Here is a 23,094-nt window from a genome sequence, read left to right on the forward strand (position 1 = left end):
CCCGCTCTTCCTGCACCCTATGCCACCCTTACTTTCTGGGTGCAGATGTCAAGGACTATTGAGTGCCATCCTGGAGGGGTTTTAATTATCACCTCATGATTCTGCTGGTGGACATACTATTTTTTTTGAGTCCCCATCATGTGCCATGTACTGAATTGGTGTGAAAGAGATGAATAAGACATATGAAGCTCTTGATCTTGTGGAGATGACAGTGGGGAGGAGACAGAGATAACACACAAGGGAACAAGTGAGTACAAATGCAGAGATAATTAAGACAGTGGTAAGTTCCATAAAGAAACTAAAACAGAGACGATGTGCTCCAGAGTGCTTGGGTGGTGGGGAGTGGTGGTAACAGAGGGTGGTTATCTCTTCTTGGAGGAGCTGACATGTGAGCTGAGATGTGAAAGATGGAAAGGAGCAGCCACGGGGAAACGGAAGGAGATGCATTCCAGGTAGAGGGAATGAGGTTGGCTTGTCCAGGCTTCTTAATTAACCGATGAAGACAGAGCAGGGAAGTGTCTTGCACGAGGCGGCACAGCTAGTCATCAGCAGCAGAGCAGGACTAAAATCCTGTTCTCTGGGCATCCAGGCCCGTGGTATGCTAATGCAACCCTTATTTCTTCTTTGCAAGCAGGGCCTCTATGGAGCTCCTCACCTGTCAGTCAACTTTCCACACCCTAGCGAGGGTCCTCCCTGTGCCCCACCCTCTGTCCAGGGTAGCTTCAAGCCTGCTCTTCCCCTGCTCTCCAGAGGTAAATGGGACAAGACAGGAGCAGAGAGAAAGCAAAGTAGCTGAGTGGTTTCTGCCATTCACTGCTAAGCACAATAAACCCAGCGGAATCCCAGCCTTAGAATGGCCTCATTTAATTAATGCTAAATGACTGTGGGACCCGTATGGATTTATACATTAGATCCACATTAACACCAAATCGTTTGATCATGAATAACTGTTAAAATAATGAACACAGGCTCTTTACAACTAGATTAGAAAGATGGGGCTCAGCCTCCTGCCCAGCCTGGGGGGTCAAAGCACCCTTCCCAGGATTCTGCCTCCTTTTCCTCCCTCTTGTTTGATAAGCTGTGATTTCCAGAGGGCATTTATTGAGCTGTCCCCATGCCCAGCACTGTCTGATGGGGGTGGGATGGGGCACGAAACTTCCCCTCTGGAGCTTGCAATGTTGGTGAGGAGGTGAGCTGTACACTTGAAAATGAAGCATATTACTAGAGAAGTATGTTCTGGGAATTTACAAATATCTCATTGAATCCCCTCCATATTGGGAGGTAGGTGCTATAATCAGGTCTCAATTGGCAGATGAAAGACCTATGTTTGTTACAGAGGAGGACCTTGCCCCAGGTCACCCACTTGGAGAAGTCATAACTGGAAACAAAAAATAAACTTAGCCTCCCCACCCCTTGTTAATTCCACCGCATAACCTTGCTTCCTAAGACAATGGACTGGAGAGCGTGGTCCTCGCCCTTGGGTAGACCTCGGGCTTTTTTGGCTGGGGCAGGTGGGGAGGGTGGGTGGAGGAGGAGGGCTTTGAAGGGTGCCTGTAGGCATGTGTTAGGAGTAGGCGGTGGTGGATGGAAAGAGGAAAGGGGGTTTCTTCCATCCCCCTCCCTCACGCAGCCCCCTCTGTCCCTCTTACCCTCTGTGCTCCAACTTTGTCCCCACAGAGTATCCAAGTCCTTCTGAGTGGCTTCTCTGACACTCCTTCCTGAGAATCAGGTTATTCGGTTTGGCTCATGGGAGAAGGGTGCGCCCCAGCCCCAGTGAGCGTGGTGCGTGCGCAGTCTCATGCCCCCACTGCCAGCCCCGCTGTTTACTTGGTCACACATGCATTCCGGGTTTCACAGGAGCAGGCAGCAGTGGGTGAAGGATGGCGAGCCTCGCAGGAAGGAGGCAGGATCAACCCCTCGCTGGGCATTTCCGGAGAGGGAGGAGTGGAGCCCAGCTGCCCCGCTCATTTCTCTGGCTTCTCCAATCTCTAGAAACCTCACTTCCTACTGTTTCACCTGCCATGATTTTCCCCACAGGGGTCCTCCCTGGACAAGGGATGTTAGGAATGTCCCTGGGAAGGTTTGACAGTGGTCCATAGGGAGCTGTTGGAGCCAACTGGAAATGCTGCCCGGTTGGGGAAGGCAGAGCAAAGATTGCCACCCGCTGTCCTGAAGCTCTGGAAATGAGGTCATGGCCTGGAGGACACACAGGCCCTGTCCTGGGGTTTTGAGCTCCAGGGGGTGCTTGATAATCTGTCAAGTTTATTCCTGCCTCTGTCTTTTGGCACAAGCTTTTCCGTTTTATTGCAGCTCTGTTAGGCTGTTATTTATCCCTTAAGGCCCACATCAGTCACCTCCTCCAAGAAGCCTCCATACTTCACTCTAAAGAATCAATCCCTTCTTTTCTGCATCTTTCTGGCACTTGGTCCAAGCAGAGCACAAATCTTGTGTTGCCTTCATACACACCTGCCTTCATGCACACCCGCCCTCTTGCACACTCGCCTTCATACACACCCGCCTTCATGCACACCCGCCTTCATGCACACCCGCCTTCTTGCACACCCCTTCATACACACCCGCCTTCATGCACACCCGCCTTCATGCACACCCGCCTTCATACACACCTGCCTTCCCCACCTGCCTTTTGGGTGGCTGTGTGTTGCTGCTCACCCAGACGGAGAGGAAGGACATCTCTTCTGGAGTCTCTCTGACCAGATATCTCTGCGTGTGCCAGCTCCGGCAAAGCCCAGACATTACCATTTGGGTGAAAAGATGCTGGGAAAGAAAGAAGAAAAACTAGGGACTAGGAAGATTTTTCCATTCAGTAACTCATGAACTGTTAGGTACGTGTGTGTGTGTGTGTGTGTGTGTGTGTGTCTTGGACTCAGAAAGCTCTGGGGGCCTCCAAGGGGCATTGGGTTGGCATTTCCATGGGTTCATAGTCTGGGCTTTGTCCTCTTGGCTGGGCTGACCTGCCTGGCCACCTGCCAAATCCAGCTGCCTCCAGCAGGTGCCAGAGGAGCTGAGAAGACCAGGCCAGTTGGCAGGCGAGAGGTTACCCTGTTTAACCATCCACAGCTTGAACAAATGGGTACAATATTTTTGGTTCCTTTTCCCTTAGCCAGGGCATAAATCAGCTCTCTGGAGTGGGATCAGATCAATGTTTTGTAATTGGGTTCCAGAAATGGAGATGAGCCCCAGGGAGCCTGAGGACTGACCACCTTCATAGGGGCTTGGCCCCGGTGGACCTGAGAGTGACATGACCACCACAGGTGACCATGCTGCCTCCAGCACAGTGCAGCTTGTTTCAGTCTGCCTCTGCTTAGCTTATTTTAGAACCTAGGCTGAACATTTTAGAATTGATTCCCTAGGAAACAGGGCCATTGTAGGGTAAGACTAGATTGTGGAGGGTAAGGAATGCCAGGGTACACAGTTTAGATTTACTTAAGGCAAATACCTGACATGTGTATCACAATTGTCCTCTTTCTTGCTGCTATAGGCTGCATGTTTATGTCCCCTCACTCTTCCTATGTTGAAATCCTAACCTTCAAGGTGATAGTAGTAGAGGGTGGGGACTTGGGGAGGCAATAAGGTCATGAGGGTGGAGGCCTTACGAATGGGATTAGTGCCCTTAGAAAAGAGGCCCTGGAGAACTTCCTTGCCCCTTCCAGCATGTGAGGTCACAGCAAGAAAGCACTGTCTGTGAACCGGGAAGTGAGCCCTCACCTGACACCAAATCTACATGTGCTATGATCTAGGAGTTCCCAGCCTGCAGAACTGTGGGAAATAACCATTGCTGAAGTCATCTAGTAGTCTGTATTAGTTTGTTGTAGCAGTTATATAGTTTGAGACAGGGTCTCTGTTGCCCAGGCTGGAGTGCAGTGGTGCAGTCTCAGCTCACTGCACCTTCCACCTCTGGGGTTCAAGCAATTCTCCTGCCTCAACTTCCTGAGTAGCTGGGAGTACAGCTGTGGGCCACCACACCCAGTAATTTTTGTATTTTTAGTAGAGACAGGGTTTCACCATGTTGGCCAGTCTGGTCTTGAACTTCTGACCTCAAGTGATCCACCTGCCTCAGCCTCCCAAAGTGCTGGAATTACAGGTGTGAGCCACCGTACGTGGTCGATACCTTTGTACAGTGAATCTGTACTTGTCCTCAGAGGCCTATTTCAACCCAGGGCTTGAGATAGCTGTTATAACTGCCTGGAGTTGGCACTTGAAGGAAACCTCTGGGTCCAGGTTTCTCACCGTCCTTATAAAGAAACTGAGGTGAAGGGAGATGTGTGTCCATCCCAGGGCCATCCTTAATTTAGTAGGCAGATGGGACACTAGTAAATCCTTGGGCAGGGGAAGGCCACGACGGAAGCAAGAAGAATAATTTGGCAACATGGAGCCACGTGTGCTGGAGGGAAAAATGGGAAGCTGAGGGCAGGCTGGGACTAGGCTGAGGCAGGGAAAATTTAAAGAAGCATCACTGTCAGGGACTGATCCTGAAATTACAAGATCCTGAGGGTGATGATTCCTTACATTTTGCCCCCTAGGTGCCGTACTTTCCTCCCCCTAGTCCTGGCCCTGGCTGAAAGACCAGTTAGATGCTAACTTTTGCTAAATTCAGGCATCAAATGGAGTAGTGACAGCAGAAACACAGGAAACTGGTCAGAGCTGACAGGCATTGTGCAGGAAGAGTCATCAGGACTTGGTGACATACTAGCCATTAAGGATAAGGGCAAGGGACAGCTTTGAGCCATGAGGTGACCATGAGGATGGTGATGCCCTGACAGGAACAAGGTTAGGGCTTATCACTTGGGTTATGATTTTGGCTTTTGGTTGAGAGTGCAATGTTGGCCTACTCTTACTTTTTCATTAAATATTTTTTATTGGAGTCTACCATATATAGAAAAGTGTACGGATTGTACAATTGCACATTTCTGATTTCCAGAAGGTAAACTGAGTCACATAACTTCTATCCAGATGCAAAAATAGAACATCACTAGAATCTCCTATTATGTCCCTTCTAGTCACTACCCCACCTTCCAAGGGTAACTGCTGTCCTGACTTTTAACATCATAAATTAGTTCTGCACTTTGTATAAATAGAATCTTATAGTATATAAGGCCAGGCACAATGGCTCATGCCTGTAATCCCAGCACTTTGGGAGGCTGAGGCAGGAGGATGGCTCAAACTCAGGAGTTTGAGACCAGCCTGAGCAACATGCTGAAACTTTGTCTCTACAAAATAATGATAATAAAAAAAAATAGCTGGACATGTTGGGGCATCCCTGTAGTCCCAGCTACTTGGGAGGCTGAGGTGGGAGGACTACTTTAGCCTGGGGAGGTAGAGGCTGCAATGAGCTGAGATTGAGCCACTGCATTCCAGCTGGGTAACAGAGTGAGACCCTGCCTCAAAAAAAAAAAAAAAAAAAAGCAAGAATCTGACAGTATATATTCTTCTGCATCTGGTATATTTCACTCAGTGTTTATGAGATTCATTCATATTCTTGTAACTGTAGACTGTTCGTTGTCTTTGCTGTATAACATTTTATTGTGTGAAAAACTACCATGCAGCTACTCATTCAACCATTGATAGGCCTTTGAGTAATTTCCAGTTTGGGGCTATTGTGAATAGTGCTGCTCTGTATGTTATTGTCCTTTTGGGTTTTTTTGTTTTTGTTTTTTGTTTTTTTTTGAGACAGGGTCTTGCTTTGTCACCCAAGCTGGAGTGCAGTGGCGTGATCTCGGTTCACTGCAACCTCCACCTCCCAGGTTCAAGCAGTCCTCCCACCTCAGCCCCCTGAGTAGCTGGGACCATAGGCACTCCCCACCAAGCCCAGATAATTTTTGTATTTTTAGTAGAGACAGGGTTTCGTCATGTTGCCCAGGCTAGTCTTGAACTCCTAGCTCAAGCAATCCACCAGCCTTGGCATCCCAGAGTGGTGGGATTACAGGTGTGAGCCACCGTGCCTGTCCTGTCCTTATCTTTTGTAACAACATGTCTGCATTTCTGTTGAACATATATATAGGAAAGGAATTGCTGGGTCCTGGGAATGTGTGTGCCCAGCTTTAGCATGTGCTGTGCTGGCTAACTCCTGAGTGTCATGAGGTATATTAGAGCTGGACATCCAAGAAGGAGAGGCCAAGCTGTGCCTAGGGGCACAAGAGCTTTACTGAGGGAAGGATATCTATAAAGGACAAAGGGGACGGGGCAGGAGAAGGCAGGGATAGCCTCAGACCTCAACACTGGTCTGACCTTGAGAAAGGATAAAGGAAGAAAGGAGAATGGGATAGGGAGAATCTCAGGCCCAGTGCAGGTCTCAGAAGGTGTTGGCCAGGCTGACGGGGAGCGTCAAGACAAAGTTGCCACCAGAAGAGGCCTGAACTAGTACCAGCCGTGCTTAGTCCTTGGCTGAGAGCAGCCTGAGGGAAGCGTGGCCTTAGCACTAACGTGGTGGTGGATCTAGAAGAATGATAACCACGCTCCCTGCAGCAGGAGATCTCAGCTGTGTACATGCATGACTGCCATGTGAGAACTGTGAACTCTGTGGGAGATTGACAGAGTACAATGAAGTGTGAGGGTCTGGGATTTTGAATCAACCAGGTTGGGGTCAAGTCTCAGATCAATGATTTGTTAGCTGTGTGATCTCCACTGGTTGCCTAACCCTTCTGAGCCTCAGTCTCCAAGTCAGTATAATGGAATTAATAATGACTAACTCATACGGTTGTAAGAATCAAATGAAATAGTACAACTAAAGCACTCAATGTATAATAATCAATAAACAGTAGGACTTCATTATTCATTCAGCACATTTATTGAGCACCTTATTTCATTGAGTTCTTTGTTCAAATGTCACCTTTTTAAGGAACAGTTCTAGGCTTGGAGGATGCTGCAGTGAGCAAAACTGAGTGTACATTCTAGTAGAGGAAGATAGACAATAAACAGACAAGCAAAATATAAAATGCTCTGGAGAATTATAACTGTGATGGAGAAAAACCAGGAAAGAGGGAAGGTTCTATCCTATGTTACTAGAGTGATTAATGAAGACTCCTTAAAAAAGTGACATCTGAGCAGAGAACTCAATGAAATAAGAGACCAAGCCATTCAGATGAATGGAGTATGCATTCCAGGCAGAGGAAACTGCAAGTGCTGAAGCCCTGGGGTCAAAGCATGCTTGCCCTGTTAGAGGAACAGCGCAGAAGCTGGTGGGCTGCAGCAGAGAGAGGGAAGCAGAAGGTGGCTGGAGATGAGGTTGGAGCTGTAGTGGGACAAGGAATTGTAGACTCTTGTGGGTTAGAGTATAGACATTGGATTTACACTGAGCAAGAGGAGAAGTCAGTGTAGCTTATGTAGGGTTTCCATTTCTACACATTCTTCTAACACATGTGTTATCTGACTTAATTTTTCATGCTAATGTTTTGGTCATAAAGTGGGATTTCCTTGTTTTAATTTGGATTTCTCTTATGAAGTGAGGCCAAATAGCTCCTTATAAAAGTTTTATTCATTTGGGTTTCTGCTTCCACAGATTGCCTATTCATCTCCTTTGCCTACTTTTCTTAAGAATTTCCCGTCTTGTTGATTTGTGTTTCTTGCATGTTATATATTGTAATCCTTAATGATTTTAGACTTCGAAATATTTTCTATCAGCTGTCACTTGTCTTTTTGTCCATAGTATCTGTAGTAGGTTAAATAGTGTCTCCCAAGAATTCATGTCCACCTGGAACCTCAGAATGTGACCTTATTTGTAAATAGGGTCCTTGCAAATGTAACTAATTAAGGATCTCAAGATTATGTACTCCTAGATGTAGGGTGGACCCTAAATCCCATGACTGGTGTCCATATAAGAGAAGGAGAAAACACAGAGAGACAAACAAGAAGGCCATGTGAAGACGGTGGCAAAGATTGAAGTTATGATGCTATAAGCCAGGGAATGCCTGGGGCCCTCAGAAGCTGAAAGAGGCAAGGAAGGATTCCTTCTTGGATGCTTCAGGGGGAGCATGGACCTGCCGACACTTCGATTTCAGTCTTCTAGCCTCCAGAATTGTGAGAGGATACGTTTCTGTTGTTCTAAGCCACCCAGTTTGTGGTACTTTGATATAGCAGCCCTAGGAAATGAATACAGACTTTGTTACTGGGAAATGGGTGCTGCTGTAATACATACTTTTGAATTTCATAATAGAAAAAGCCTGGTAGCATTGAAGAAGAGATTGTTGCTAGAAATATGGATGTTAAAAGCAATTCTAGTGAAGGCTTAGATGGAAGTGATGAGAATGGTTGAGAAAGCTTCTACCATCTTAGAGAATATATATAATCATATATATAGAAAGAACGTTGCTAGAAATAGGAACATTAAAGGTACTTCTGTGAGATGGTAGAAAGAAATGAGGAACATGTTATTGGAAACTGAGCAAAGGTGATTCTTATAAGGCGTCAGAGAACTTGGCTGATTTATGTTCTGCTGTTGGGCGAAAAGCAGAATTCAAGTTGGATATTTAGCTGAGGATATTTCTAAGCAAAATATGGAGGGTGCAGCCTGGTTTCTCCTTATTGCTTATAGTGAAGTGCAAGAGGAAAGAGATAAATTGAGGAAGGAATTGTTAAGCATAAATGAAGCAGTACTTTCTGATTTGAGAGGTTCTTGGTTTCTCTGTTGAGAAAGCACACTGGAGAGAGCTCCAAAGCTGTGGCTGGACTACATTTTGCAAAGACATTAGGTGTGTGACTCATGATTCCAATCAGCCATCACAGTAGAAGCCAGGAATAGAGGTGGGGTTAATCAGGAAGTATCTATGGAGAATGCTTCTGTCTAATGACATGTATCCCCTTGGCATACACAGGAGACCCACAAAATTTTTGAGAATATTATACCAATAGGAACACGGCCAGCCTGGACTTACAGAAACTATGAAATGAAGAAAAGCTATCAGACTTCTGGGATTCTATAGACAGGAAACTAGTTGACAGAGCTGCTCAGCTGTAAACATGTGCTGCTGTTAAAGGAAAAGGATCCATGACTGAGGACAGACCCACAGATGTGGAGTTAGAGGCCAGAGAGGCAGGCACAGAGGCAGAAGCTGTCACTGCAGGCCCAGATAACATAGAGGATTATTCTTTCTCAGACCTTGAACCTATTGACATTTTTGCTGCTGGGTTTTGGACTTGGCTGGGAATGGTGACCCCTTTATTTCTTTCAATTCCTCCCTTTTGGGATGGGAATATCCATGCCATGCCTGTCCACCATTGCATTTTGGAAGCAGATAACTTATTTTCTAGTGTCACAGGTCCACAGATGGAAGGGAATTTTTCCCCTGGGGTGGATCATATTCAGAGTCTCACCCATACCTGATTTAGATAATTTGGGTTATGAGATTTGAGACTCATTCAATTGATAATATTTAAATGCCATTTTAGACTTGGAATTGTTGCTGGATTGGGTTAAGAATTTTGTGAATGTTGGGATGAGGTGAATGTATTTTGCGCATTTAAAGGATGTAAACTTTGAGGGGCCAGAGGGCTGATTGTAGTGGGTTGAGTGATGTCTCCCAATAACTTTTGTTCACTTGGAACCACAGAATATGGCCTTATTTGGAAATATGGTTTTGCGGATGTGATTGGTAAAGGATCCTAATACAGTTTGGATGTTTGTCCCCTCCAAGTCTCATGTCAAAATGTGATCCCTAATTTTGGAGGGAGGTGTTTTGGTCATGGGGGAAGATCCCTCGCAAATGGCTTAGTGCCCTTCCTGAGGTAATGAATGAGTTCTTGCTCTTAGTTCATGTGAAAGCTGGTTGTTCAAAAGAGCCTGGCATCTTCTTGCTCCTGCTCTGGCCATGTGGCACAGCTGCTCCCCCTTCACCTTCTGCCATTATTGTAAGCTCCCTGAGGCCTCACTAGAAGCTGAGCAGATGCTGGTGCCATGCTTATATAGCCTGCAGAATGATGAGCCAGATAAAACTCTTTTCCTTATAAATTACCCACTCTTGGTATTGCTTAATAGCAATGCAAAACAGATCAAACCATATCCATAACATAGTGATATGGTTTGGCTGTGTCCCCACCCAAATCTCATCTTGAATTGTAACTCCCATAATTTCCACATGTTGTGGAAGGGACCCAGTGGGAGATAATTGAATCATGGGGGCGGTTTCCCCCATACTGTCCTTGTAGCAGTGAATAAGTCTTACAAGATCTGATGGTTTTATAAGGGGAAACCCCTTTCACTCGGTTCTTATTTCTTTCTTGCCTGCCACCATGTAAGACATGCCTTTTGGCTTCTGCCGTGATTGTGAGGCCTCCCCAACCATGTGGAACTATGAGTCCATTAAACCTCTTTTTCTTTATAAATTACCCAGTCTTGGGTATATCTTTATCAGCAACATGAAAACAGACTAATACACATGGATCCCAAGATGAAATCAGGAGGACCCTAAATCCAATCCTGGTATCATTATAGGAAGAGAAGAGGACAGAAAGAGAACACAAAGAAGAGAAGGCCATGTAAAAGTGAAGGCAGAAATTGAAGTTATGCCGCCTATTAGGGGTTGATTTCCCTCCATAGGGTATTTTGAAGCCCTAACCCCTGGTACCTTTGAATGTGACTTTACTTGGAAATGCAGATGGTCTTTGTAGATGTAATCAAGTTAAAATGTTGTCTTTAAGGTGGGCCCTAATCCAATATGACTGATGTCCTTAAAGAAGGGCAGAGGCACAGGGAGAAGAGGGCCATGCGGTGATGGAGGCAGAGACAGGAGCAATGAGCCTACAAACCAAGAAAAGCCAAGGGTCAGGAGCAGACACCAGAGGCTGGAAGAGGAGAGGAAAGGTTCCTCCTTAGAGGTTTCTGAGACAGCCTGGTGGTCGGCGGCAAACACCAGAGGCTGGAAGAGGTGAGGAAGGGTTCCTCCTTACAGGTTTCTGAGGCAGCCTGGCCTTGCTGGCACCTGGATTTCAGACTTCTAGCCTCTGGAACTGTGAGACCATAAGTTTCTGCTCTTTTAAGCCACCAGTTTGTGGTACTTTGTTACAAAAGCCCTAGAAAACGAATACAGCATCCTTTCAATTAATAGAAATCTTTATTTTTGATATAGTCAAATTAGTCAATTTTTGTCTGTGGTTTTGGCTATTTTTGTTTTGTTTGTGAAGTCCATCCCTGCCCAAGAGCATGAGGAGAGCTTTATTCATTTTCATTCAATTAGGTCTGGCATTTTACCTTTCAGTTTTAGATGTTTAATCTATCTGGAATTCACTTTTGTATATGGTATGAGGTGGAGATTTAATACTTTTTTTGGTGAACTCTCAATAAATCATCCTTCCTCCACTAATTTGTGACATCTTAATCATATGTCAAATTCCTATATATACACAGGTCTATTTATATATTTTAAGTTCTGTTCCATCGGATTTATATGTCTGTTCTTGAGTTAATACCAAATTTTATAAAACCATATAGTTCTGCAGTATGTTTTAATATCTGATATAGCAAATCATCATAGTTTGTTCTTTTTAAAAAATTGCTTTAGCTATTTGTGAACTTTGAAACTTCATTTTTCTATATATTAATTTAAGAATCAATTCATCAACTTTCTAAAAAATGTCTGCTAGAATTTTGATGAACTTTCACTGAACTTAGAGATGAGTAAAATTTCGTTGAGTTATGTGCAAATTTACAATTGGCTTGACCAAATTTAATATCTAAATCTATACCTACCTGTCTATCTAGATTGATAGAAATATAGATATACAATTTTGACAAGACTATCTCACAAGTGGGTTATGTTAATCCTTCGAGAGGAGTATAATGACAGTATCTGATTGGCTTTCCTTTAATGATTTTAGTAGCCATTGATGATCAATGTCTAGATCAATTTATTAGGAGTTGCAAAAAGGTGATTTTAATTTAATATACTTTCATTATTGATGTTATTGATTTCTACCCCTTCTTCTTTTCTGTGATCTTTTTTCCAAATTCCTAAGTCAAATACTTAGCTCCCTTTCCCCATCTTTGCTGCTTTTTAAATAATATATATATATAAAAACTATAGTTAAAGCCATTAATTTTCCTTAAGTCTTGCTTTAGCTGTATCCCACGTATTTTGACATGTGATGTTTTTACTGTCATTCAGTACTAAGTATTTTGTAATTTTCCCTATTATTTCCTCTTTAACACAGGTGTTATTAAGTAGCTTGGTTTTTTAGTTTTTCTACCTCTGGTATTAATAAAATCCTGTCTTTTTGTTATTGATTCCCATTTTTATTACAGCATTCAGAAATGGTTGAATAATCATCCTTTGTAACCTAGTTCATGGAGGATTTTTTTGAATGTCAGGTGAGTTAAAAAATAACATACTCCTCATGTCTTAAGTCTAGTCCTTTATTATATTTCAGTTTAAGGTTATTAGTAGTATTGCTTAAATCTTCTGTTTTAGCTCATTTTTGTCTCCTTGATCTGTTAGTCTCTGAGAGGGGTATGCTAAATTCCTTAACTATGGTTTTTTATGTATCTCTTTCCCCCCATAACACTGTCAGCTGTTGCTTTATAGTCTTTGAGGCCATATTATTAAACACATAAATATTCATGATCCTTATATCTGCCTGATCTATAGTTCTTTTACAGTTGGTGACATCCTTCTTTGTCCCTTGTAGTTTTCTTCTTGGTCTGGAATTCTACCTGGCCTGATAACAAAATTGTAGTTTGATTTTTGCAAGGAATATCTTTTTCTTTTTGTACTAGTAAAGTTTGGATTCAATTTCAGTCAAAGAAAACCCAAATACCAATTTCCCAAATAAGGTAGAAATTATTTCATAGAAGTCCAGAAGAAACCTAGCATTCGTGCAGCTTTAACATGACTGATAAAAGTTTATTTCTTAATGAAATACAGACAGGCAAGAGCTGTTACGGTGGCCCCATAAAGTCCTTAGGGATCCAGAGTCCTTCCACCTTATCCTTCCACAGTCTCAAGATTATGTCTCTTGTCCTCATGATTTAGGGAGAAGGAAGGAAGAAGGGGAGGTAGAAGGGCATGCCCCCTTTAAGAACAGTACCTGGAAGTTTAATAAAGTCATTACCCGGGCACGGTGGCTCACATCTGTAATTCTAGCACTTTGGTAGGCCGAGGCAAGTGGATCACCTGAGGTCAAGAGTTCGAGACCAGCCTGGCCAACATGGTGAAACCCCATCGCTACTAAAAATACAAAAATTAGCCAGGCGTGGTGGCAGGTGCCTGTAATCCCAGCTACTCAGGAGGCTGAGGCAGGAGAATCACTTGAACCTGGGAGGCGGAGGTTGCAGTGAGCCGAGATCGCGGCATTGCACTCCAGCCTGGGGGACAAGAGCGAGACTTCATCTCAAAAAAATAAAAACAAAAAGTAGAGTAATTATCATTTCCATTGCTTAGAACTTAGTCATAGGCCACTCCTAGCTGCAAAGAAGGATGGGAAATGTAATGTTTAATCCAGGAAGCCATGTGCCCAGCTGAAAATTGTGTTCTATGGAAGAAGGGAAGAATGAGTATGTTAATAATTGACAATTATCCATCTCTGCCCTATCATCCCTTTATTTTTCAACTTTCCTGTAGATTTGTTTTTTTATTGAAATTTTTATTAATATAACTGTAGATTCACATACATTGTAAGAAATAATATGGGGAGATCCCATGTACACTTGAACCAGTTTCCCCAGTAGCAACATTTTTGCAAAACTCTAATATAATGTCACAATCAAAATATTGACATTGAGAGAACACATCAATCTTATTCCTTACCCAGATTTCCTCACAGTAATCTCTGTGTGCGCACATTTAGGTTTTTTTTTTTTTTAGACAGAATCTTGCTCTATTGCCCAGGCTGGAGTGCAGTATTGCGATTTCGGATCACTGCAATCTCCACCTCCTGGGTTCAAGGGATTCTCGTGCCTCAGCCTCCCAAGTAGCTGAGATTAGAGGTGCTCACCACCATTTTTGTATTTTTAGTAGAGACGGGTTTCACCATGTTGGTTTTGAACTCCTGACCTCGAATGATCTGCCCACCTCGGCCTCCCAACACATTTAGTTCTTTATGATTTTGTCACATGTATAAGTTTGTGTATCCCACAACAGTCAAGACTTTGAATATTTCCATTACCACAAGGATCCTGTTCCTCTCCTGTGGCCACACTCACTTTCTTTTTTCTTTTCTTTTTTTTTTTTTTTTTGAGACAGAGTCTTGCTCTGTCGCCAGGCTGGAGTACAATGGCGCGATCTCAACTCACTGCAACCTCCGCCTCCCGAGTTCAAGCGATTCTCCTGCCTCAGCCTCCTGAGTAGCTGGGACTACAGGTGTATGCCACCACGCCTGGCTAATTTCTGCATTTTTATCAGGGACAGGGTTTCACCGTGTTGGCCAGGCTGGTCTCGAATTCCTGACCTCAAGTGATCCACCTGTCTTGGCCTCCCAAAGTGGGATTACAGGTGTGAGCCACCACACCCGGCCTCCTGAGTTAATTTTTATATGGTCAAGGTTCATTTTTTGACTTGTAGATGTCCAATTGCTCCAGTATCATTTGTTGAGATGACTATTCCTCCTCCATTGAATTGTTTTTCACCTTTGTCAAAAATCAGTTGAGCATATTTGTGTATGTCTATTTCTGGGATCTCTCGTCGATCTATGTCTTTATTCTTATGCCAATACTACATTGTCTTGATTACTATGGCAATACTTGTATACAAAGCCTTAATATGAGATAGTGATTTCTCCTACTTTATTCTTCTTTGTCATAATTGTTTTAGCTATTGAAGGGCCTGTACCTTTCTGTATAATTTTTATAATAGACTTGTCTATTGTGATGGTTAATTTCTATGTCTCAAATTGACTGGGCCATGGGGTGCCCACATATTTGGTTAAAAATAATTCTGGGTATGTCTGTGAGGGTTTTTCTGGATGAAATTGACTTTTGAGTCAGTAGGCTCATTGTCTTCACCAGGATGGGTGGACATCATCTGATCCACTGAGGGCCTGAATAGAACAAAAAAGCTTAGTGAGGGAGAATTTGCTCTCTCTGGCCAGCTGTCTTCAAGCTGGGACATCAGTCTTCACCTGCCTTCAGATTCAGACTTGGGTTCAGATTGGAACTTACATTATCAGCTTTCCCAATTCTCAGGCCTTCAGATTCAAACTGGAATTTATAGCACTGGCTCTCATTCTCAGGCTTTGGGCTAGGACTGGAACAATACTGTTGGCTTTCCTGGGTCTCTAGCTTGCTGACTGCAGATCTTGGTACTTCTCAACCTCCATAATCATATGAGCCAATTCTTTATAACAAATATCTGGTTTATTATGACTAGAGATTATATTAGCTCTGTTGCTCTGGAGAATTCTAATTAATACATCTATATTTAGGAAAACCTTGATGGGATTTTGATAGGAATTGCATTAAGCTTATAGATCAATTTTGGAAGAATTGACATCTTTACTATGTTGCATCCCCCAACCCATGAACACCGTACATCTCTCCAGTTATTTAGGTCATCTTTGATGTATTTCATCAGCATTTTGTAATTCTCAGCATACAGATTCTATACATAAGCTTACACATAATTATTTCGTTTTCTTTGGAGTGATTATAAATGGTATTGTGCTTTTAGTTTGTTTCTGCATATTTATTGTTAGTATATAGAAATATGATTGATTTTGTGAGTTTTATCTTTTTATTTTTTTTGGAGATGGAATTTCTCTCTTGTCACCCAGCTGGAGTGCAATGGCTTGATCTCCTCTCACTGCAACCTCCGCCTCCCGGGTTCAAGCAATTCTCCTGCCTCAGCCTCCCAAGTAGCTGGGATTACAGGTGCTTGCCACCATGCCCAGCTAATTTTTGTATTTTTAGTAGAGATGGGGTTTCACCATGTTGGTCAGGCTGGTCTCGAACTCCTGACCTCAGGTGATCTGCCTGCCTCGGCCTCCCAAAGTGCTGGGATTACAGGCATGAGCCACCATGCCTGACGGTGTGTTTTATCTTTTATCAGTTTTGCTGAACTCACTTATTAGTTGTAGAAATTTTTCTTCTGTAGATTCCTTGGGATTTTCTACATAAACAATCATGTCTTCTGTAAATAGAGATAGAAGTTTTATTTCTTCCATTTAAATCTGTATGCCATTTTTTTTTCTCTTGCCTAATTGCAATGGTTAGAATTTCCAGTATTATGTTGAGTAAGCATAATGATAGTGGACATCTTTGTCTTGTTTTGCTCTTAGGGGAAAAGCATTCAGTCATTCTCCATTAAGGATGGTGTCAGCTGTAGGTGTTTCGTAGATGCTTGTTATCAAGTTGAGTAATTGCCCTCTACTTCTAACTTGCTGAGCGTTTTTATATTAAATGGGTGTTGGATTTTGTTGAATGCTTTTTCAGCATCAATTGATGTGATCAAATGCTTTTTTCCTTTAGCTTATTAATATGGTGGGCTACACTGGTTGATTTTTGAATGTTGGACCATCCTTATATAGCTGGAATAAATCCTATTAAGTCATGACATATAATTCTTTATACACATTGCTGAATTCAGCTTGCTATTTTATTCAGGATTTTTTCAACTAATTTCATGAGAGATACTGGTCTGAAGTTTTCTTTTTTTGTACCATCTTTAGTTATGTTATAGGATAATACTAGCCTCAAAAATGAGTTGGGAAATTTTTCCTTCTCTTCTGTTTTTAGAAGAGATTGTGTAAAAGAAGTGTTAATTGTTCCTTAAATGTTTGAATAAATTTTCTAAATTTGGGGTGTTTGAATATCAGATGATGTTATGATTTTTTGTTTCAGTCATCAAATAATGACATAAAGCTCATGAAGAATAGTCTTTTTGTATGTACTAATATTTCTGTCCTTTTGATTGTTCTTCCTTCCTGATGCTCTAAGATTCTTTTATCATTTCCTTTCCACTGAAAGACCTTCTTCAGTCAATATCTAAGTGTAGGTCTGGGGTCTGGTAGCAACAAATTATTTTAGTTTTCTGTTGTCTGAGAATGTCTTCATTTCACCTTCATTTCTGAAGCATACTTTCACTGGATATAGAATTTGCAGTGGATAGTTCATTCCTTTCAGCACTTCAAAAATGTCATGCACATTCTTCTAGCCTCCACGATTTCATATGAAAAATCCACTGTGATTTGGAATTGGTTTTCTCCTATTGGTAATGCATTGTTTCTCTCTGGCTGCTTTCAAGATTTTTTCTTTGTCTTTGATTTTCATAAGTTTAATTATGATGTTTCTTGACATGGATTTCTTTGTGTTTGTTCTGTTTTGGGCTTGCTTGGATTCCTGAATCTGTAGGTTTGTGTCTTTGACCACATTTGAAGAGTTTTTAGTGTTATTTCTTTGAATGCCTTTTCAGCTTCACTCTCCTCCTCCTCCTATTCTGCAATTCTGATGATGTGAATATTAGACCTTTTGTTATTGTCTTCCAGATTCCTGAGGTTCTGTTCATTTTTATTTTCAGTCTATTTTCTCTGTGTCATTTAGATTGGTGGGTGAAATTTACTTATCTGTCCTCACATGCACTGATTTTATCTTCTGTTATCTCTATTTATCGTTGAGCTCATCTGCGGAGTTTTTAAAAAATCCTGTTCTTATATTTTTTAAATCCTCAATGTTATAGTCTGTATTATTATATTTTTAAGTTCTATAATGTCCACTGGTTCTTTTAATTTTATATATATATATATATATACATATCTATAAATATATTTATTGTAAAGCTTCAATCTTTGCTAAGAGTCTCTATTTTTTCATTTGTTTCAAGAAAATTTGAGGCTGGGCACAGTGGCTCACACCTGTAATCCGAGCACTTTGAGAGGCAAAAGGGGGCAGATCACCTGAGGTCAGGAGTTCGAGACCAGCCTAACTAACATGGTGAAACCCCATCTCTACTAAAAATCCAAAAATTAGCCAGGCATGGTGGTACATGCCTGTAATCCCAGCTACTCAGGAGGCTGAGGCAGGAAAATCACTTGAACCCATGAGGCGGAGGTTGTAGTGAGCTGAGATGGCGCCATTGCACTCCAGCCTGGGCGACAGAGGGAGACTCCATCTCAAAAAAAAAAAAAAAAAAAAAAAACAAAAACAACAAAAAAACCAAAACATAATGGATTGTTGAAGCATTTTACAAAAACTGTTTTGTCAGGAAATCAACTCAAGATGGATCAAAGACTTAAACATAAGAACTAGGACCATAAAAATCCTAGAAGAAAACCTGGGCAATACCATTCAGGACATAGGCATGGGAAAAGACTTCATGTCTAAAACACCAAAAGCAATGGCAACAAAAGCCAAAATTGACAAATGGGATTTAATTAAACTAAAGAGCTTCTGCACAGCAAAAGAAACTATCCTGGTACTCTTTTTTTTTTTTTTTTAATTTTTTTTGCACACAAAAACAATAAACATTTTCTAAAAATACATACAAACAAAAAGATGCGTATCAAACATATTAGGAAGGTTGCACATGGGAAGACGGGGAATAGAAATGGGGAGTGGGAATCAAAATAAATGAGAGAGGGACTTTATATGGATCAGTGATAATAACTCAATCCTCTATTTGATGGAGAAGGAGAAGGAAGAGGAAGAAAAAGAAAGTGGGATAAACGATCAGAAAGGGAGGAAAATAGAAAAAATTAGAGTATGACTCCAGGATAGACCTGTTTTGTTGTCACTGAGTTGGTTGGTTGGTTTGTCTGTTGTATTCTTCATATGTTTCGCCATGTTGGCCAGACTGGTCTCGAACTCCTAGCCCGAAGTGATCAACCCGCCTCGGCCCCCCAGAGTGCCGGGACCACAGGCGTGAGCCACCATGTCCAGCCCCCAGATTGCTTCTGGCCTCCGTGGTATGCCTCCCAGACGGGGCGGTCGGGCAGAGGCGCTCCCCACATCTCAGACGGGGTGGCCGGGCAGAGGAGCTCCTCACTTCCCAGACGGGGTGGCCGGGAAGAGGCGCTCCTCACTTCTTCCCAGACGGGGCGGCCGGGCAGAGGCGCTCCTCTCTTCCCAGATGAGGCGGCCGGGCAGAGGCGCTCCTCACTTCTTCCCCGACGGGGCGGCCGGGCAGAGGTGCTCCTCACTTCTTCCTGGACGGGGCGGCCGGGCAGAGGCGCTCCTCACTTCCCAGACGATGGGTGGCCGGGCAGAGGCGCTCCTCACTTCCCAGACGAGGTGGCCGGGCAGAGGCGCTCCTCACTTCCCAGACGAGGGGGCCGGGCGGAGGCGCTCCTCCTTCTTCCCAGACGGGGGGCCGGGCGGAGGCGCTCCTCGCTTCTTCCCAGACGGGCGGCCGGGCGGAGGCGCTCCTCGCTTCTTCCCAGACGGGGCGGCCGGGCGGAGGCGCTCCTCGCTTCTTCCCAGACGGGGCGGCCGGGCGGAGGCGCTCCTCGCTTCTTCCAGGGCGGGGCGGGCTCCTCACTTCTTCCCGGACGGGGCGGCCGGGCAGAGGGTCCTCACTTCCCAGACGGGGCGGCCGGGCGGCCGGGCAGAGGCGCTCCCCACTTCTTCCCAGACGGGCGGCCGGGCAGAGGCGCTCCTCACTTCCCAGACGATGGGTGGCCCGGCAGAGGCGCTCCTCACCTCCCAGAGGATGGGTGGCCGGGCAGAGGCGCTCCTTACCTCCCAGACGGGGCGGCGGCCAGGCAGGGGCTGCAATCCCAGCACCCTGGTAGGCCAAGGCAGGCGGCTGGGAGGCGGAGCTGCCGCGAGCCAAGACCACGCCACCGCACTCCAGCCCGGGCCACACGGAGCACCGAGTGAGCGAGACTCCGCCCGCAGTCCCAGCACTTCGGGAGGCCGAGGCGGGCAGAGCACTCGGGGTCAGGAGCCGGAGAGCAGCGTGGCCAATATGGCGAAACCGCGCCTGCAGCCCCAGGAGGAAAAGCAGGCTGGCGAGCGCTGGCAGTCCCAGGCAGTCCGCGGTGCGGGGCAGCAGCGAGCCTTACATGCAGCCTGGGCCACGGGGACGGAGGGAGGGGAGGGGAGGGGAGGGAGGGAGGGGAGGGGAGGGGAGGGGAGGGGAGGGAGGGGAGGGGAGGGAGGGGAGGGGAGGGAGGGGAGGGGAGGGGAGGGGAGGGGAGGGGAGGGGAGGGGAGCTATCATCAAAGTGAACAGGCAGCCTACAGAATGGGAGAAAATTTTTGCAATCTACCCATCTGATAAAGGGCTAATATCCAGAATCTACAAAGAACTTAAACAAATTTACAAGAAAAAAGTAAACAACCCCATCAAAAAATAGGCAAACGATATGAACAGACACTTCTCAAAAGAAGACATTTATGCAGCCAACAGACATATGAAAAAATGCTCATCATAACTGGCCATCAGAGAAATGCAAATCAAAACCACAATGAGATACCATCTCATGCCAGTTAGAGTGGTGATCATTAAAAAGTCAGGAAACAACAGATGCTGGAGAGGTTGTGGAAAAATAGGAATGATTTTACACTGTTGGTGGGAGTGTAAATTAGTTGAACCATTGTGGAAGACAGTGTGGTGATTCCTCAAGGATCTAGAACTAGAAATACCATTTGACCCAGCAATCCCATTACTGGGCATATACCCAAAGGATTATAAATCACTCTATGATAGAGACACATGCACACGTATGTTTACTGTGGCACTATTCACAACAGCAAAGACTTGGAACCAACCCAAATGTCCATCAATGACAGACTGGATTAAGAAAATGCGGCACATATACACTATGGAATACTATGCAACCATAAAAAATGATGACTTCATGTCCTTTGCAGGGACCTGGATAAAGCTGGAAACCATCATTCTCAGCAAACTATCACAAGATCAGAAAACCAAACACCACATATTCTCACTCATAAGTGGGAGTTGAACAATAAGAACACATGGACACAGGGAGGGGAACATCACACACCAAGGCCTGTGGGGGTGGGGGACTAGGGGAAGGATAACATTAGGAGAAATACCTAATGTAGGTGATGGGTTGATGGGTGCAGCAAACCGCCATGGCACGTGTATATCTATGTAACAAAACTGCACATTCTGCACATATAACCCAGATCGTAAAGTATAATAATAATAAAGTGTTTTGTTAGATATTCCCAACATCTGATTCATCTCAGGGTTGGTATTGTGGATTGCCTTTTGTCATTTGAATTATGATTTTTCTTGATATGAAGGGTAATTTTTAAATAATTGTAACCTGGAATTGTAGGAGACTCAGGGTCTTATTTAAACTTTTTCATTTTAGCAGGTGGTCACTCTGTTTAGGTTTCTCACACAGGTCTTGGCCTCTATCTGTGGGTGATCATTCCAATGACAGATAGATTTTCAGTGCTTTCCTTGTGTTGTTTTGGTCCATTTGGTTTATCTGGTGCTGCTGGGGATTCTGCTGGTCCCTGCTCATGCTGCCTGAGGGGTAGAAGGAGTTTTGCAGGGCTGGGTCACAGGAGGGCTCTCCAGGGAGAAGTTGAGCCTCAGGCCTAGGAGGGAAGGAGAGCGCTTTCCCAGGGGCGTGTCTGTGGCGCCCATCAATCACAAATTGGTGTTGAGCTTACCTGTTGTTGTCAGAGGAATTCTGTTTGATGTTGGGGACGAATGAGCCTACTTCCCTTCTTTGCTAGGTTGGGGTTTGAGAAATGGTGGGTCTGGTAACCTTCTCTTAGATGGGGGAACATGAGATACCCTTCTACTTGTGATCTCCTGTCCTAGGTCACAGACCAATTTGCCTTCTCACCCCCTTTCAGAGTTCTCTTTTGGTTGCCTCTGGCATCATTTCCAAGGTTTATAGTTGCATTTGGTGGGGACGAGCAAGGAAACAGTTCTACATCATGTTCTCCAGACTGAAGTCTAGATTTTGTTTTAAATATGGCTCTTACAGAAAATATATTGCTAGGTTTTGCTTTTTAAGATAATTAAATATACATATGATTTCCCATCTTTGCTATAATTTTGATTTATTTTAGTACTCCTTTCTGTCATCTTATTTCATGTCTCATAATTTTTTACCCATTCTCTTTTATGACTATCATTAATTAGAGTCTGTTTTCTTTTTCTAGTTTCAAGAATGTTTCATCCTCCCCACAGGAGGATGACACGATCCTGCCTATTTTCCCGTGACTTGCAGCACTTCCCTGTGGGTTGATGATACTTTCCTACCTCAGTAATGTCATGCATGGCTTAAGATTGGCTTGGCAGCCCGGGTGTGGTGGCTCACGCCTGTAATTCCAGCACTTTGGGAGGCCGGGGCGGGTGGATAACGAGGGCAGAAGATCAAGACCATCCTGGCTAACACGGTGAAACCCTGTCTCTACCAAAAATACAAAAAAATTAGCTGGGCATGGTGGCGGGTGCCTGTAGTCCCAGCTGCTTGGGAGGCTGAGGCAGGAGAATGGCATGAACCCAGGAGGCGAAGCTTGCAGTGAGCGGAGATTGCACCACTGCACTCCAGGCTGGGCCACAGAGCGAGACTCCATCTCAAAAAAGAAAAAAAAGAAAAAAAAGATTGGCTTGGCAAGTGGAATACAAATGAAAAAGATCTGTCCATGATGTCTGAGTAGCCTTAAGTACCATCATGTGGTTCCTGCATTGCGCTTGTCCCTCTGCCATCAGACTGAGACAAGCCCTATTCCTGTAATTGGGTCCTAGAATGAGAAGATACATGGGACACATGTATCCTGCAGCCAACATCTCAGTGAGAAATAGACCTTTGCCATTGCAAGCCACTGAGATGAGGCAGCTTGTTACTGTAGCATGACTTCACAAAAGCTGACTGATCAAAAGTAATTCATTCTGTTTTTAATTTTTCTGGTGGCTGCCCTATGAAGACCTCTAATTATATTTATTTTTCTCATTAAGTTCTGAAGTAACTTTCTCTCCCTGAATAAGGCAGGGACCTGTCACCTTCGTGATGACTCTGACCTTGTCCCACCATGTTAGATTTGTTTAAAATCTTTGTTCTAGATTGTTGTGGATGCACTTTTGTTTTCGATGCTTACATTTTTCTGGTTTACCTATATATTTCCCAGCACAATCCTTAATTTATTTATCTTCTTGCCAGAGTACTTCCTTCAAGACTTTTTCAAAGAGAATATTTTGAGATCTCATCTGCCTGATACTATCCATTA

The sequence above is a fragment of the Nomascus leucogenys genome, chromosome 15 (genome assembly GCF_006542625.1).
Source record: "Nomascus leucogenys isolate Asia chromosome 15, Asia_NLE_v1, whole genome shotgun sequence".
NCBI classification, from domain to species: Eukaryota; Metazoa; Chordata; class Mammalia; order Primates; family Hylobatidae; genus Nomascus; species Nomascus leucogenys.